This window comes from Sitophilus oryzae, unplaced genomic scaffold (genome assembly GCF_002938485.1).
Source record: "Sitophilus oryzae breed Bouriz unplaced genomic scaffold, Soryzae_2.0 scaffold_1057_pilon_pilon, whole genome shotgun sequence".
Lineage (NCBI taxonomy): Eukaryota > Metazoa > Arthropoda > Insecta > Coleoptera > Curculionidae > Sitophilus > Sitophilus oryzae.
The window spans coordinates 527,509-533,508 of NW_022145679.1; the positions used below are offsets into that span (position 1 = coordinate 527,509).

At 40.1% G+C, this 6,000-nt stretch overlaps 1 pseudogene; it reads right to left on the reverse strand.

Annotated features, from left to right (window-relative positions):
• Nucleotides 1-6,000, reverse strand: part of LOC115875474 — a 32,694-nt pseudogene that overhangs the window by 13,302 nt on the left and 13,392 nt on the right.

The following is a 6,000-nucleotide window of genomic DNA, read 5'->3' on the forward strand; positions in this document are numbered from 1 at the left end:
AACCAGAATAGAACAAGCGAGAAATGCATTTTTAAAAATGAAGAACGTCTTCCAGAACCCCAGATTGGACCTAGAGTTGAGAACTAGGCTCGTTAAGTGTTATGTTTGGTCAATCCTATTATACGGAGCAGAAACATGGACACTGAAAGTTCAAGAGATGAATCGCCTCGAATCGTTCGAAACATGGATATATCGAAGAATGCTTAAAATTCCATGGACAGCCCATATCACAAATACCGAAGTCTACAACAGAATAGGCAGAGAGAGAGAATTGCTCAATATAATAAAAATAAGAAAAACATCATAGTTACTTAGGACATATATTGAGAAATGAAAAATACCACGTCTTACAATTGATAGTTAAGGGTAAGATTGAAAGAAAGAGAGGTCTCGGTAGGAAGAAACTATCTTGGTAGAGAAACATCAGAAACTGGACTCACCTAACTTTTGAAGAACTTATAAGGAAAGCCGAGAATCATGAAGATTTTGCCAATGTGATCGCCAACCTCCACGAAAGAGACGGCACGTAAAGAAGAAGAAGTCGTGTAGTAAGCTAATATGTCCAAAAATATAAAAAGAATATATAGGTTCAAAATAAAAATATCGTTATATGCAATAATTTTGGCCATGTGTGTAATATAGTTAACGCTGAATCTCAATAAAGAACATTGAATTTCAAAAACTATACAAATTGTAAATTTTTCTATACACAATAACGAAAAGACTGAAATTTAAGAATTTCTTGGATTTATTCCTACAGGGTGAGTCTTAAATAAGTACAAATATTTTCCGATCTGGTAGATCTCGATAAAAGAAAAATATTCTCTCTTTTCCGTTTTTCAAATAAGTCCAAAATAACCTAGATATTTTATTATTTTTTAAATAAAAAAAAATATTTTTGCTTAAATTTTGAGAACCACTAGATCTTTTCTGGGTTTTCTTTCTTAAAATTTTAATCTACTACCTATGTTGCCATATTATGAAAATATTATGTATTATAACTAAAATCTTAAAAAAATTACAAATTTTTTTTTTCCCGAAAAAAACCTCAGAGACATGTTTATGAGGTCGAAATATACTACACTTAAAAATATTTGCACTTATTTAAGACTCGCCCTGTGAGTGTAACAGTTTTTATGGAAATTTCAACATCAAATACGCAATATTACACAATAGTACAACATCCCTATCATTTACTTTATTAATATTTTTGCTTTGGTAACGGTTGTTTGTTCTAAATAATGTTAGTTTATTTAATGATAAATAGTCGCGAACAGTTGAATATATCCTGAATTGTTACTTGACTGGACTGACAGACTATATTTGTAAATTGGTGTAAGAATAATTTTTCTTTTATTGTGTAAAATAAATAATTTTACAATAAATAGTAACTCTTTTAGTGGTGGATACTCAATTTTTAGTTTTAGTATTGCATTAATTCTATGAGTCTTGATAAACATATAAATAAATATCAATTTTTTGAAACAATCAATTTTTCAAACTCAAAAATTTGACTCCCCCCCACTCCCATATATCACTTTTTATATATTATTATTGGTACTAATACTTTTAACTGCATAACTTTATAAGTATAGACCTTTCAATTTATAGCAATGAATAATTTGTTCGTTTTTAACAATCTAGTTATTATTTTCAAAATGTCTTACTGGAAAATTATCTCCATCATCTCCTGTATTAAAAGTATAAATCTTCTGAAACACAAGCCTCGCTTTTTCGTACATTTTCTTCGATATAAGGTACTTTGGCGTTTCTGGTAGGAAATACAGGAGAACTGCACTAAAAAGACTAGGCAGACTGCATATCAATACGAAGGTCCTCCATGGACTAAAACTGCCTCCATCTTCTATTATTTCTATGGTCTTTTTACCCAGTAAAGACCATGCAACTCCTGAAATATAAAGACATTAAATAACAGATATTTTTAATGTAATATTTTTCATTTTTGATGAAACTAAGAATACCTTATAATAGATATAATTATATCTTTGAAGTGCTAATTGACTCAGTTTATAAACTTAAAGTTGCATCAATACATATTATAGGTATAAAAATGGATATATATATATATATATATATATATATATATATATATATATATATATATATATATATATATATATATATATATATATATATATATATATATATATATATATATATATATATATATATATATATATATATATATATATATATATGGACTTTTTGAAGAGATAAATCCGATACAGAGGTAATAACATTTTTTATATTATAGATAGTAAAAAATTAACAATACTTTTTAAATATAATAAGTATCCAGATATTTAACAGATACTAAATATCGTCTGTACCTGTACAAAGAGAAGATACAGTGGGTCTATCATTTTAATTCACAGATAAATTGTATTTTCTGTAATCTTTCGTTTTAAAAAAAATACTGTTTAAATTGATTGCTGATTTATTTTAGGTAATTGAAGGATATATTAAATTTATTAGATTTTTTTAAATTGAAATTTTCCTTTTAATTTCTGGAACCTGAAATGATTTTTATCATTTAAGATTTCGACGATAATGATCTTATCCTCGTTACATTTTTGCCGCCAAATTTTAAGAAGGTAACGTGTAGGTATATATTTACCTGGCAGGATTATTATTCCAATGTTCCAGAAAATTTCCAGTTTTCCTAATATTCTGTCTCTGTCTTTAATGGAGATAAACTCTCCAAGATATGAGAATATAATACTGGTTGCACCAATAATCCTGAAAATACAAATTATGAGTATGTTATACGTATGTTTGATAAAATAAATAGAAGCATGTTTAAAAAAACTCTTGGACACATTCTTTTATATTTTTAGTTTGCAAATAAAGTAAACATTTTTATATAGTTTGAATCATGTAAAAAAGTGTTATATTTAATGCAAGACCTTCTATATTTTAATTTTATCGATTTACTTAAACAGCCGTTAAACGGTAGCTTACTAAAATGCCGTTAATAGATATTGTGACAACGTTCATGTCGGCGGAAAGTAATGCCTAGCCTTAAGCATTTTGCAAGAGCACCCGTGGGTCAGTGGCTGAGGCGATCGCTTCGTAAGCGATGGTCCGTGGTTCAAATCTCACGCCGACCAAGACTTTTTTAATTTTTTTTTGCTTATAGCGTGATCTTATTGATTGGTTTCACTCTTTTTTGTTGGCTTGGTTTAGTTATTTGGCGGGTTCGTTAGCGTGGTGATTTGGAGGGTGTTAATTGATTGGTTAGTTGGTTATTTTGTGGGGTTGGTTGATTTTTACTAATTTATATTTGTTTCTTATATTTTTTTATCAGTGTCGAGGTTAGTTGCGTTGGTTAAGTTGGCTATTTGGTGGGGTGGATAGCGTTGATTAGTCCTTATAAAATTCCTATATTTCATAAAGCCGTCAAGTGCGTCACATCAACGACGTCATACCTATTAACGGCATTTTAGTAAGCTACCGTTTAACGGCAGTTTAAGTACAGCCTAATTTTATTGATTAATCATTCCGCCAACTGAACGCCAAACTTGAAAAATCTACATCTGCTAGTTTACTTTACAATAAGATCAGGTCTCGTTTGAGTGACGATAATCTGGACGCACATTTATTTCTGAGATCTTATTACAGACAGGAAGAATCTCTTCTAAATAAGTAGTAATGCTATTTCTTATTGTGCTTACTTTTTTTCTCTTTTAGCTTCTATAATATTTATTATCAATTATTAGATTAAACATGTAATTTTTTATTTAATATAATGCTGTTCAATGTATTAGTTATCTTCAACTTTAAATAAAAAAATATAAGATTTTTCAAATTTGGTTAAGTTGGTTTAGGTGAATTTTAAAATAGCCTCTACACTACCCCCAAATGTTTTACGAAATATTTCTGGAAATATTCCGGAAATATTTCGAAATATTTCGCAAATTTAGGTCGGGTGCTGGTGATACGACCAGTGACGTCGCTTTCCTGTTAAAAGCGACGTCGTTGAAATCTGATTTTTATTAATTTCCCAACGTCGTTCCTACGTTGGCTTACACGACGTATATACCGTTGTCCGAATAGGATACGTCTCTCACTGATAATCCCTAAAGTAACGTCCAATTATATTTTGTTGTATTTTATGTTCATATTTATAACCTAATTTACGTATCTCTACGTCCATAAATACAACCCATTAAGTAGCATTTGCGGCCTAATAAACATGTAGAACTAAATAAAAAGTTTTTTTTTTTTGTAAACTTAATTTCTTTTTTAGCTTAGGAAACCAACAGACTGGTTCAATTCTTTTTTAACTGAAAGCGCACTATCTTATTTTTAGGAAAAGCAAAAGGGGGGGGGGGGGGGGGGGGGGGGGGGGGGGGGGGGGGGGGGGGGGGGGGGGGGGGGGGGGGGGGGGGGGGGGGGGGGGGGGGGGGGGGGGGGGGGGGGGGGGGGGGGGGGGGGGGGGGGGGGGGGGGGGGGGGGGGGGGGGGGGGGGGGGGGGGGGGGGGGGGGGGGGGGGGGGGGGGGGGGGGGGGGGGGGGGGGGGGGGGGGGGGGGGGGGGGGGGGGGGGGGGGGGGGGGGGGGGGGGGGGGGGGGGGGGGGGGGGGGGGGGGGGGGGGGGGGGGGGGGGGGGGGGGGGGGGGGGGGGGGGGGGGGGGGGGGGGGGGGGGGGGGGGGGGGGGGGGGGGGGGGGGGGGGGGGGGGGGGGGGGGGGGGGGGGGGGGGGGGGGGGGGGGGGGGGGGGGGGGGGGGGGGGGGGGGGGGGGGGGGGGGGGGGGGGGGGGGGGGGGGGGGGGGGGGGGGGGGGGGGGGGGGGGGGGGGGGGGGGGGGGGGGGGGGGGGGGGGGGGGGGGGGGGGGGGGGGGGGGGGGGGGGGGGGGGGGGGGGGGGGGGGGGGGGGGGGGGGGGGGGGGGGGGGGGGGGGGGGGGGGGGGGGGGGGGGGGGGGGGGGGGGGGGGGGGGGGGGGGGGGGGGGGGGGGGGGGGGGGGGGGGGGGGGGGGGGGGGGGGGGGGGGGGGGGGGGGGGGGGGGGGGGGGGGGGGGGGGGGGGGGGGGGGGGGGGGGGGGGGGGGGGGGGGGGGGGGGGGGGGGGGGGGGGGGGGGGGGGGGGGGGGGGGGGGGGGGGGGGGGGGGGGGGGGGGGGGGGGGGGGGGGGGGGGGGGGGGGGGGGGGGGGGGGGGGGGGGGGGGGGGGGGGGGGGGGGGGGGGGGGGGGGGGGGGGGGGGGGGGGGGGGGGGGGGGGGGGGGGGGGGGGGGGGGGGGGGGGGGGGGGGGGGGGGGGGGGGGGGGGGGGGCTGGAGATGATCCCCACCGTCGCGTGCTGGGATCGTTTGATGTTGGAGACGGTCGGAATTGGTATATTGGTAGTTCATAATAAGTCGGACACAGAAATCCGCCATTCTTTACAAGTATCCGATTGTCAGCCATTTTAAAATCGTTTTTTTTTTTGTTTTTAAATTTATTCTATTTGTAAAAATATAAAAAAAAAATAATATTGATAAGGTTGGTTTTGGAGACACGTTAAACCAGTTAGAAAATAAAAAAAATATTTTGCGAGTTACTCTTGCCGAACATTTTTATAAATCTACCTAATTTTGAAAACTCGTTGTTTTCCGAATATTGAGCTTTAAAGGTTGTATGAAAATTAAATACTTTTGATCGTTGAAAAAATCTACAGGCAAAACAAATTAAAATCGGTTACGAACGATGATATCAATCAGACAAAAAATCAATAGCAATGATAATATTGCTACTTTCTATTGTAGAGATAAACCGAAGGCCCCCCACTGGCAACAACAAGCATACAAAAATAAAACAAAAAAAAAAAAAAATATGTTTATATTATAATTCTTGTTTTAATTTTTCAATAAATAGTATTACATAGATTTATCTTTTTTTTTAACATTAAAGTAAATAATAATATTATTCTCTAATATCCATATATTGTTAATTATGCATTTGATTCTTTTACGTTCATGTCAATTTAATAACAATTATATTAT